This window comes from Typopeltis vanoorti, chromosome 16 (genome assembly GCF_054136105.1).
Source record: "Typopeltis vanoorti isolate ZY-2024b chromosome 16, IOZ_Tvanoo_1.0, whole genome shotgun sequence".
NCBI lineage: Eukaryota > Metazoa > Arthropoda > Arachnida > Uropygi > Thelyphonidae > Typopeltis > Typopeltis vanoorti.
Window position 1 is genome coordinate 73,405,508 of NC_143564.1, and position 11,794 is coordinate 73,417,301.

An 11,794-nucleotide genomic window follows, 5' to 3' on the forward strand; every position below is an offset into this window, starting at 1 on the left:
TTTCTTCACCCATTCTATTTAAGTTGCCATACCACCTTAGATTAGCTAAGATTTTCAGAGTTGAAAAACCAAAGTATATGCATTAATCCTGAAACTCTAGTTAAAAGCTCTACTTGTCTGCGCTACAGCTCGTCATATCCGGAATCCGCTAGTGAGAAAAAACGTATAGAAAGTTCGTCTCAATAGAATAGACGAACTTTCCATACGAACTTTCTAAATGAAGTCTTTTCTTCTGCCGATCTTGCGTCATAGACATTACCAGAAAATACACAACCATCTTATAATACAAGTTAATGATTATTATCTTCTTTTTTTTACATTAAAGCATAAACTAATTCTTTTTCAAGAGAAACTTCGAAATAAATTATTAAGTAATATCATCATTGAATATCAGTCCATTTTCAGCACTAATTAAATTCGCTATTTTATTACTTCCAGGCAGTGCCGTAACGAGGGCGTGGAGAAAGAGGAACCCGCCACGGGCGAAACTAGGTTTGGGGCGCTAAACGTAAAAAATAAAAATAAATAAATAGATATAAAAGTCCACTATTTTATATTGTATTTTTAAATTTATGCAATACGCCGCTTTAGACACACAAATTCTACAACACACTGCAACTCATTTTGATGGGGTTAATAGTCAGTATTTAACATATCATTGAACATAATATTTAACATTTAGTAAAATTTAACTTGTTACATTTAAATTTTTCAAAATTTTTGTCATTTTTGGGTTGTGGGGAGGGGGGGGGAAGTTAGACACTTGCCACAGGCGCTTCATACCCTGGTTACTGTACAGCTTCCAGGTACTTTTCACCTTCACAAAATTGTCACGCCATAAGAACACTGCGGGCTCTTATGGCGTGACAAATACACCAGACATGGCTCATTATATTGTTTGATATACTTTCTTGTTTCCATAGCTATGATATTCTGCTTGAGTAGACCAAGTATCAGAATAGTATTTTTACACTGCTATCATAAAGAATCGTCAGTCATCGTGTTTTTTTTTAAATACTATTATTATTTACTCATTTTCTAGCGAATTACGCGCTAAAGTTCTAGCATCGTTAAATGTTAGTATAGTAGTTCCGTAAAATGTAACGTAAACAACTCTCACCACGTATGTTTTATAACATGCACTGCAGGGTATTGCACTAATTTATACCAGGTTGATCATTTTCATAGTAATAAAGTGCTGCTGTATTCAAGTCGTGTATCTAACAAAGTTATTTCTATGGTGTGTTGTTCAAAACGGTATATATTCAGCAGATTCACTAGTTAAGAATCAACTGACCTCAAGAGCATATAAGGAATAATAAGCAATCCACTTGCACAGAATATAACCTTCCCACGATGTTTCACTTAAATAAGTTATGCATCTCGTGTAACGGAGAAAAACACTTTAGCATGGAAAGTTACACGACTTATGAAACAAGAGTAATAAGTAAATTATACGGATAAAGAACAGTTTCAGTTAAAAACAGAAAGTAGTTTGTCTTTGAGCTTTAATGTAGGGAGAGGTCAATAAAAAGTATGAAGTGACTGCTTCGTTAATCAAGACAAATAGTGATAGATCCATTAATAATCATTGACAACAAAAGCAAGAATGGAACATTTACGCAGTAAATGAAAGAAGGCAGAACGACATGTCATTTAATAACATGTGGAAGAGATTAATGTAAGGACTGATAAGCAGAAAAGATGAACTTCAGATATGAAGAGCATACAAAAAGCGCTGCGTGCAATTTTTTTCAGATAGCGCAGGTTACAAGTACTAAAGGTTAAAGTTAATTTTCTCGTCCGATCTTTTATTTTACAATAAACAGAGGAAATTTAGCCCCTAGAATGGAACTTCCTGTTCCCTCATTGCATCATCTCATGAAGTACGAAGGCGCCACCATCTCCTATTGCAAGTATACATGTAATACTTGCAATAGGAGATTATAATCATAAGAGAGTTGGATCTCTTATGATTATATTTTTTTTTTTCAACCGAAAGAAAACTAGGTTTGTCGATTGCAGGTTTGTACTCCATATATTGGAAATCATGACCATGCATACTACATAAGACAGTACGAACAAAAATGGATAGAACATTTAAATCGAATGGAGAACAGCAACTACCGAAAATGTTATACGGATAAAATAAGTGGGAAAAGAAGAATCTGAAGACCAAGAAAGACATGGCATGAGACCGGAACAGGCCACCTGGTCTAAAATCCATTTTAGGAAGAAGAAGAAGAGGATGATGATGATCATGCAGTTGGTATAGTGAAGTTTTGTGTCGACATTACACATAATAAAGGAACCCGTTCGTCTTCCTTTTCTGAAATTCCTTTTGCTTGATTTAGTAATTCATTTGACTTGAGCAAATTTCAAAAAAGGAGTATCTTATGTGATGCTTGTAAAAATTAGAATAAAAATGAGAATTCTGTGACCTTTACAAAACTATTAACAATTACTTCATCCCTCTACCTGTTTTTTTTTTTTTTAATTGAAACGTACCACGGCAGAATATATAATCGGAAATTATACTTTCCATAGTCAACAGATTTCTACTACTAAACAAGCATACATAATTTTGTCATCGCTTAGTAAAGACTTTGAGTCAGCATACACTTGATAGCCAAGCAATATTACATTCCTCCTTCGCTCACTCAGCTTACATGCCAAGCCATTCAACATTCTTTTATTGATTTCTCTTTACTCGAAAGGGATTCTTTGATGAGGATTAGCTTCTGAGGATTTAGTTTATGTATTTTTATTTCTTTCCGTTATTAAAGGCTACACAAAATAGTTTCCGCCATTTCTCGTCTTAAATCTGATGATGTAAATACCAGTGGTAGATGTATGTTGCATAAAATGATGCACGTATAATGTATTCATAATTACAAACATGATGGAAACAGTTGAAAACAACGTGCGGTAATTATTTCAGACATATAAATTATATCATCCGGGTAAAGGAAAGAAAGAAGAGGTCATAACTCTTCCTTCTGCATGACATAAAAACCTCTTAAGAAATAAAAACGTCCTCACAGGCATACACCTCACACATTTTTAAAATATTTTACTCCAAAAATCTGGATGACTAATAACTTTAATTATGTGCCTTATTTTCATTAGAATTTTTTTTTTTCAATGTTTTGTTCACCTTTCTCTTTTGCCAGTAACCGGACTATCGCTGCACCTTTATTTGGTCATTTAGTCAGACTGAGTGTAAACAACTGCCTGTTTACGCTAAGTCTCAAATTGAAATTATTTGCCTGGTAAATAATTTCAATTTTTTTTTTTTTCATATACCATGACAACCGTTAATGTTCTATTGCTTCATAGATCAATAATTTGTGTTGTACAGTCCAATAACTGTACAACATGATCCAAGATATATCCAAGGTTATCTAAGGTCTCGATGACGTGAGATTATGACCCGTATCATCATTATTATCTGAAGAATGCGTCATCACTGGGAGTACCTAAAATTAGTTGAAAGGTTACCCACACGAAAGTAATTAGAAAACGTATTACGTTTAAATCATGCACTAACTGTGGAATTAAAGCTATTACTGAGTTACAATCCATCCAAGGTTAGTGTAAATTGAAACTTTTCCATAACATACTTTGTACGATGTACTAAACATGTGTTTAAACTTTAAAGATATACGAATAATAGTGAAATGCAGCCTAAGATAAACGGGTTTAATGGAACGTCAATATGTGGGACTACTTATCTCCAACTCACTATTAATATAACACACTGAATGTTTATTTTATTCAAACCAGAACAGATAAAATAATAATAATTCGTGAACAGGCCCTTAAGTCCATACATAACTTGAGCAGTATCCTGGCTTTCATAACTATAATTTTAGCTTAAGGTCGTTAGTCTCACACCTAAATATGTAATTCTGTGTGTAAATAGCGCATGTTCTGCTGGCTGGTTTTCCTTTGTGGGATAAAAAACCTGAATTTATAAGAGCAAGAAATCCTTCCACCTCCGTTATGCGTCTCATAACGGAAGTGAAGAGTTTTTTTCCCTCCTAGAATAATTCAAGAAATTCCGAAATTCAAGATTAAATTCAAGATTATCCTAGATTAATTAAATACGTAGTTATCTCCAAAGCTGAATACACAATTCTAAATGACTTTCTTGTCAATCGAAATATTTAATAACAAGTAATAAGTTTTATTTGCGCCCATATTTCAACCACCGAGTGACAATTTAAAAAAAAATATTTTTGCTCGTGTTCCCCCATACTTAAAAAAAATAATAATAAATAAAATAAAATAAAAATCTAAAAAAACATCTTGGTTCTAACAGGCTGGTAACTAATTAGATAGAAACTTGTTTTTGATTTAAAAAACAAATTACGATAACAGCAAAAAATGAGCAGAGAGTATTATTTACCACGAGGAAAACAGTATAGCGAAAACACAGTTTTAGATATTGCAATGTTCTTTCTGTTTTCCCCATACACTACTTCAGAGACATGGTTTAGAAACCTCAGTTTAACCGATTGTCAAATAGTTAACGCACAAACTGCAGGTATTGGTAGTCACAAAAAAGAGAAAGAAAGAACAGTTTTATTAGCGGGAATTTCATAAAATAAAAGTAAAATATACTTGAAATACTTTTGTATTGTATTGCAACAAACATGTTCTTTTCACCGTAACATTTCCATGTTTTCATGACGTCAACTATGTTTGATCACTGATGTTCCAATTACGCCACAGTCGCACCACTTAATTGATGACTAATATGGTACACTATAAAATACCTCACTGGAAGTCGATTAACGGAAAACCACGGCATGTCAGAACTACATTTGCTCTTTCTAACTTTCACTTAACTTTCAATTTCCTTACGAGTCACTCATCAGATCTCAGATCTTTCTAAAATACAACCTGCCACGATTCTTTTCACTTTAGGGAGAAATCCGATATAACATGTCAGAGACAGCATACTATGAAATCACTTGTTTGTATAGTTCTAATCATAGACGAGATTCGAACCAGGTCTTTCAAACGAAAGAGCACTGTCAATACTGAATGAGCTGGAGTACTCGATTAGCACTATCAACAATGTCTGCTTTGTTAACAGCGATATTGTACTAACTGCAATGATCATGAATAGCAGGTACCCAAGTACAGTTCGACAAGCAAAATAAACCATACGACTCTAAACAGCGTTGGGAGGGGCTGCTTTGAATTAAGGCAGAAGCAACTGGAGCTATGAGACTAGTGTGTGTCTATATCTGTTTGTTTGTTTTGTGGGATGAAAACCCGAGTTTCCAGGAATAAAAATTCTGCTACCTCTGCAGGAGGCTGGCTAATTCACTTTTACTTGATAGTAATAATATCAGCTTTGAAAGTGTTAATGGATAACATATACAAGGGTTTTGCAATCTTGCAAACGTATAAAATGCATTTATTATTAGCAGTTTCTGAAATGATCGAAAATATCGAAACTGTTCCAAAAGACTAGATAACGTCAGTTTAGAATAACAGTTATATTAAAAAAAAACAAAAAAAAAAACTCTGCAGGTGATCAAAATTTTCTGAATAGCAATATAATAGATGATTGTACAGAAATGTGTCATTTCGCGAGTTTTTTTTTTTTTTTAATTACATCACAAAACTAGTTTGCCCTTCTGTTAAAAATTTCTATGGGACATTAAATAGTACAAATAAAAAGATCAACTTTTCATTCGTCTTTAGACTAATGAAATCCTATCCTATTTCCTCAGCCATAAGGCTGGTGGGGGTAGCTAACCATACTAGGGAGATGATTACGAGCAAAGTGGTTTCCTTGCCTTCTTTGGCGTAATATATTTGATGACTGTAACCAGTTTGCTGTTTTGAGGGATGAAAAACCCGAGTTAGAGGGAGAAAAATCATCCACCTTTGTATGAGGCAGTTAACTCATCTTTAGTCGACAGAAACCAGATAAAGGTTCCTCACATCACTGACGGGAATCGAACCCAGGTTCTTCCGACAAAAGGGCTTCGTCTATACTGACTGCGCTATTCAAGCTCCACTCATGAAATCTTTTCGCGTTCCAGTAAAAAGGACTACATAATTCGAAGATAAAACGTTATTAGTTTCATCCTTCTCTACTAATTTGATATACGTTTTTTGCGCACCTTCTCTGGAGAGTTTGTTAGATATCAGCTGAACAACGAGATCTTTAAGCTGAAATGTAATCAACAGTTGAAAACTGGTTCCACAATGACGTAATGGCATATGTACTAGTGAATTATCACATTTCAAAATATAACGTGCATCATATCCGAGATCTATATGGGTGAGATTCTTGATGCTTTGTTTTTTTTATTGCATTGAAACTCTTCCGAAGAAGTGAACAAAACATATCCGAAACTAGTGGAGAAGTGTGAAACCAATCAAGTTTTATCTTAGACTTATGTGGTCTGGAACTCGCAAGAATTTCATTAGCCTTGTTTAATGCATCTCAAATGTCTAATTGCCTATCTTAAGCAGAAAGAATTAACGAAAATAAATTAAAATAACTCAACCGTTGTTTCACTAACTAGCAAGTGATTACAACATTTGAAATGACTAGAAAATAAACGGCCTTTAATTTAAACATTGCACATACACGCACTCACGCACCAACACTATCGAATGCAATTAAACTTTCCACTATTTCTCTTTCTAAATTGCCAATAAATGCTTATCTATTTTTCTCTTAGTGATGACTATTTATCAACCTTCTTTTCATTATTTTTACTGAACTTCCAATAGTTTTACTATTCTAAAATCGATTTCTCCATTTGGCTATTTGAAAAATACCGAGTTGAATCAGATAATAACGTCAGAAGCTTCCACTTTTCTGGATGTTAATGATCACCGGCTAACCATGACTGTAGTTTATTAGCTAAATGCCCCAAGCAAGAAACTAACTCATGCAAGAGATTCAATCAGAAGTGTATATTTATGTACCTTCGCACATAAACCTAAAGCAATCAAAATGAAAGAGAAGGAAGATACTAACCCACTACAAATATGAATCAGTGAAATGCAAAAGTAATTTAAATAAGAAAAATAATTTCACGTGTATTATCAAGTACCTTATCAATGGTCCGTGAAATGCCAAGAGTTAATTTAAGCGTCAAGGAATTACCTAACATTGCTAATGAGATTCTGTATGGTTCAATTAGGCTGGGACTGTCCAGTTTTTAACAACAGGACACACTGGCAATTATTTGAAGATTCACAGGATTAAATTTGTAGATATACTATAATATTGCAAAGAGTGACAATTAATTATTGAAATCCAACGAACAGCGTGTTGGACAACCGAAGCCTTCAGAATTGACTGAGTACGAAATTTGCAAGACATTCCACGGACATGATGTTTTCTCGAAGTTGTTATATTATTGTTATTATAAGTACAATAGAATCTCCAGAAGGCTACTCTGCTCACACACTACTTATAATATTCTTCTTAAATTCATTTCTATCGTAATATAATAATTGCAATATATACCTAACATAATACACCAGCGGCATCGCGTGCCCATTTCGGTTGGGTATGCTGTCGTGTGGCCTATGCAACCCACGCTACAAAATTCACGTCAATTTGACCGTATGATTGTATTTTTTTTTTTTTTAAATCAAAGTATAATAGTTATGAGGGTATAGCGCATCGGCGTTCATCTTAATTGGTCCAATGCAATTAATTGTAGGATAACTTTGAATACTTTTTATCAATTGTAACCCAAATCTGTGTAGAGTGGGGGGAACAATGTGTTTGCTTTAAGATATATTAGAAAACAATAATGAAGGAGAATGCTATATTTGGTATATTTAAATTACTCAAAGGTGTAAATAGGTGAACCATCATTAATAACCATATTTAATGGCAAACCAATTATTAATAATTAGCATTTGTGATATGTGTGTCCTGTAAGTTGCTGGGTGGAACGAATAGCATGTGATCCTATAAAGTCTAGACATAAGGTACTTATGATGGCATAATAATAAGATAATAATAAGATATTTGTTTGCAAAGTATAAATAACTAACTCATAATAAACAGCCACTATATACATTTAGCAGTTCAGTTAAAAACTATAGGGAGAGGCTAACTAGTAATGTTGACCAGTTGATCATTTAGGCATAGCAGGAAAACGTGGTTTGACGAAGTAGCAAATCATCTCGTAAGATTTGTTGTGCATGTTGTGTGTACGAGTATTTCTCTGGTTTATGTATATTTCGCTTCTTTTTTTTTTAAAGAATTTTTCTTTTGTTTACCGAAGCCCAGTATACATTTTACGCAATAATAGGATACATAATATCCGCTCATTATCGGAATTATGTACACTTTCAGGAATCCTACATTCATTAGTTTTATTTTTTGAAATTTATTTTTATTTTTTAGTGTCAGCGGCTCTTCGGTCTTACCAATAATAGATATCTCACATGTACTAGTATTTTGCTGTAGATGAACAACTTATAATACACGAATGTATTCATTTTTATTTAGGAAGACTAAAATAAAAATGTTCCTATACGTTAAAAAAACTTTCCAACCTCAACAGATGCTATACTGCACAAGCAAGACAACAAGTAGCTTTGTTTATCACTAAATACAGTAAATAGAATTTTAACATCTGTGTATATTTAGGAACAATTAGTGTAATTAGAAATATTTAGGAACTATATTTAGGAACAATTAGTGTAATTAGAGACAATTCGAACGACCCATTTAATGGGAAAACACTCCGCTCCCGCAAACTATGCTGCATGCACGCAAACAGAACAGATTTATTGTAGCCATCTTATTCCAAACGCTTCTCTCTCTGGAGCATAATAAACAAGGAGAAGAAAACAGTCTTGATCGCACTTCACATCCAATTAACCATTCTACTGTATTATATTGTGAAATAGAGAAGTGTCTCATGTACTCAGTTTTTGCACCTTTGTGCTTGTTCAGTAAATTTGGAAGAGGAGGACAAGGCTTACCTATGACTACAGTCATACAATCCGCAAAAGTTCTGGCAGAAAAAAGGACATTCATTAGATCGTCAACACTGTTTTCCATTGGAATATGTGCAAAAAAAAGTTATAAATTTATGGAAAATTATATATTAAAAACTTGTGTATGTTATATATAAAAACTTGCCTACCACGTTAGTTCATACTTCACGCACGCAAAACAGATGAAACTTAAAAAAAAAAAAAAAAAGCAACTCGTGACAAATGACAACGTTCAATTGGATTAGTTGACACAATAACCAATCATAGCTATTAATTTCTAGGTGCTACTGTCTCGATGCTACTCTAACTTTCCATATGTTTTTGAACAGTACTGAAGCCATGACTAATCTTCTACCACTTTATTCCTCATCTCGCCAATATTAGTTACACAGCTACCAAGATCACCGAAGTATGAGACTTGCTCTATAAGGAAGATCGAGAACCCATTTTTATCACCTGTTTTCATTACCTTTGTTTTCTAACTATTAATAATTACATGCAGTTGGCCTAGCATCGTCAATTGCTACAAATAAAGGAATTCATTTCTCCATTTTTTTTGTGAATAAGGAAAAATAATCAATATAATTCAGAAGAGATTCTTTAAAAATCTTAAGAGTATCCAGTTCAGATACTCTTAAACTTCATGGACCATTTTAATCCCCAGTCTCTTCCTTGCATAGTCTTGTTCACCAACAAAATCAAACCAAATAGAAATTGTCAGAAAAAATATTTGTCTGTCTTATTTCGGCTGTTATTTTAAATCAACTACTTTTCAACTTTAACGGAAGCCCCCCTGTTATCATATAAACGGTCATGGAATAAAACAAGCGACCACAGGTTTTGAAAATTCTAAACATTTTTCGAGGGTCTGCCTCAGTAAAAATATTTAGCCTATGCAGATTCTTTCCCTTCTGAATCCACCTTGTTAATCAGGTCCTAGTGTAGATAATAAACTGATGATTCCTCTATACTCCTCGCATACCATTCAACCTCCTTTCTTAAAAATATGAACGATTATACTTCTGGTGAAGTCTCTGGAATAGAAAATGTTGAGGATTTCGTTCAGCCAAGTTACTATTCTCTCTCTACCTCCGTTTAGAAAATCTGCAGTAATCATATCAAGTGAATTATAAAGGTTTGAAAATTTCGAAGTGAAACTAGTCTGTTTTTCATGGATAACAAGACTGAATATTTAAAATATTATCAAAATGCAATGATGATATCTTGCAATGATGATATCTTGTTCTCCAAGTGTGTTCTTATTTTTATCTTTTAATGCCTTCACTCCACACAAGAATGCTTTTATGAAATGGACAGTTCGTGAATGTTTCCAATCATTCTTTACTTGTTGTCGTATGCACAATATCCAATTTAAGTATTGGTTATAATATATATATAATTTTGTATCATTTCGAAGCGTCTTGCCACGAGATGATCTGACTGCAATCATAACAGAGATGACTCGACTAATTTTAGTTAGAGCTCTTAAATACTACATTTGAATAAAATTCATATATTCAGGGTAGGGTTGTTATATGCATATGATCGGATTGACAAAATAAACTAAATAAGCGCTATGCATTTTACAAATGCTTCTAAAAATAATTACGCAGTTATTAAGACGCCTTCGTATATACAGTCCTTGGTTTCCGCTTGCTTGCCTAGTAAGACAATTTCCAAAAGATGAAATATGTATTTTCCATGCAACACCCGACAATAATATTTGAAGAGAAATGTTTTATTTATGTGTGGCATATGCAAACCGATTTCAGAATATACTGGAATTTAAATGTGTGCTGTTTTTCCCCCTTTGCTTAAAGTCCCATCAGTGTTATAATAAGCCACGTTTACTATTCATTTTCACTTTATGAAAATGTCTTAATACAAGTAATCTAAAATCCCAAGAATGAAAATGTGAATAATATTTTTCAGACAAATAAGAAGAATATGAATAAAAAAGGGCATATTCCTTACCTTATTATGTCACACACATTATGAAATACTGTACTTCCACTAATGACACTTCCATTGGCGTTCTTCATTGCTACAGAAGATTCATTTAATTAATTTAATTCAAATTAGTCAATCTCGGCTATTAACGTCAACTTAACAAAACAAATGTTTTGTTCAATAGATTTCTTCAGATTTATTTTCAAACCAAAGTAATTCAGATGGATTAAAGAATAAATCATTAAATGATATCATCCCCGTTAAACACTTGCGACTTCAACAGACTAAAAGTCCGCTTTTGATATAATTTTTCCCACGTACCTCTTAACATTATCAGCCAAACCATTACTATCATTATTACCATTACTATAGCAGCGTAGCTTCATTTGCCACTGCTAATCATTCATAAAATTTAAAAGATTTATGCCAATGAACTATAATTAAACAGCAAGCAAAAAAATATTGGCGAATAATAATTTTATCGAAAATATGCTGTAGAAATAATCAGTATACAGTACTCTAATGATAGACAAGAAGCGAAAAATGTAATAATTATAAGTACAGTGGAACCTCGGTTGTCGAACGCCTCTGTTCTCGAACAATTCGGTTCCCGAACATATTTTTCGAACAAAACACGCCCCGGTTTCCGAACAGACAAACAGCAACCACGCGCTCCGCATGCTGAGCTGTAAGGCGGGAAAGTGTCAGTTACGCGGTAGCCTTCGTTCAGTGCAGGCACCTGCTCGAATTTGCAGTGAGTTCTCTTGATTTTCTTTGCGTTTTGTTGTTTTTTTTTTCATAAATTATTATTAATTAAGCCACCGCGGGGCTGCAGAAGAAT

General features: G+C 33.5%; 1 protein-coding gene across 2 annotated transcripts in view; it reads right to left on the bottom strand.

Moving 5' to 3' along the window:
* Positions 1-11,477, bottom strand: part of SsRbeta (signal sequence receptor beta) — a 132,741-nt gene extending 121,264 nt beyond the window's left edge. The window contains exons 1-2 of one of the 2 annotated variants that reach the window (XM_090405931.1): positions 11,275-11,477; positions 10,978-11,047 (exon numbers count right to left, since the gene is read on the bottom strand). The gene's annotated coding sequence lies outside the window, so the exon portion shown is untranslated. Of the gene's footprint in view, positions 1-10,977 lie in introns of both variants that reach the window. The other variant, XM_090405930.1, reaches the window with a different exon arrangement.
* Between the last annotated feature and the right edge of the window lie 317 nt (positions 11,478-11,794).